Source organism: Bison bison, unplaced genomic scaffold (assembly GCF_000754665.1).
Source record: "Bison bison bison isolate TAMUID 2011002044 unplaced genomic scaffold, Bison_UMD1.0 scf7180017864276, whole genome shotgun sequence".
In the NCBI taxonomy this organism is placed as follows: domain Eukaryota; kingdom Metazoa; phylum Chordata; class Mammalia; order Artiodactyla; family Bovidae; genus Bison; species Bison bison.
This window is the reverse complement of record NW_011494848.1, coordinates 163,618-164,156: the sequence shown is the minus strand read 5'-3', so window position 1 is coordinate 164,156 and position 539 is coordinate 163,618.

Below are 539 nucleotides of genomic sequence, written 5' to 3'. Positions count from 1 at the left end.
ACATATGTTAAGTGTTAGCTTTCTCATATAAAATAAGAAAAACTGCTCTGAGAAGAGTAAAAACTGGTCTTAATACTTAAGATTATACTGTAAGTGGAAGAGTTTGGGTTTTAGACCTGAAGTTCTTATTCTTCAATCCTATTTATATCTTCTTTTCAAATTGTGAAATAAATCATATGTATAAAAGTTTGTGTAATATAAATCTTCAATTTAAAGACTGATAGCAAATTGAAGGCCTCAGTTTTTGCTACTCAGCTTAAAAGGAGATTTTTAGTATCTTTAAAGCTTCTTATGATTGATTCCTTTCCTTCCTTCTCCCTCAGAAGTAACTACCACTTTCCTGAATTTTGTGTGAATCATTCCCTTTTAAAAATAATTTTACGAAACAAATATGTATCCTAAACAGTATATTTTATACCTTTACAACTTTATATAAATAGAAAAATGTGTAAGTATTTTTCTGTAGCTTGCTTTATTCTTTATTATCCTTATTTTTTAATTTTAAAAGAGCTTTATTTCTTCCACCATTAATTAAAATA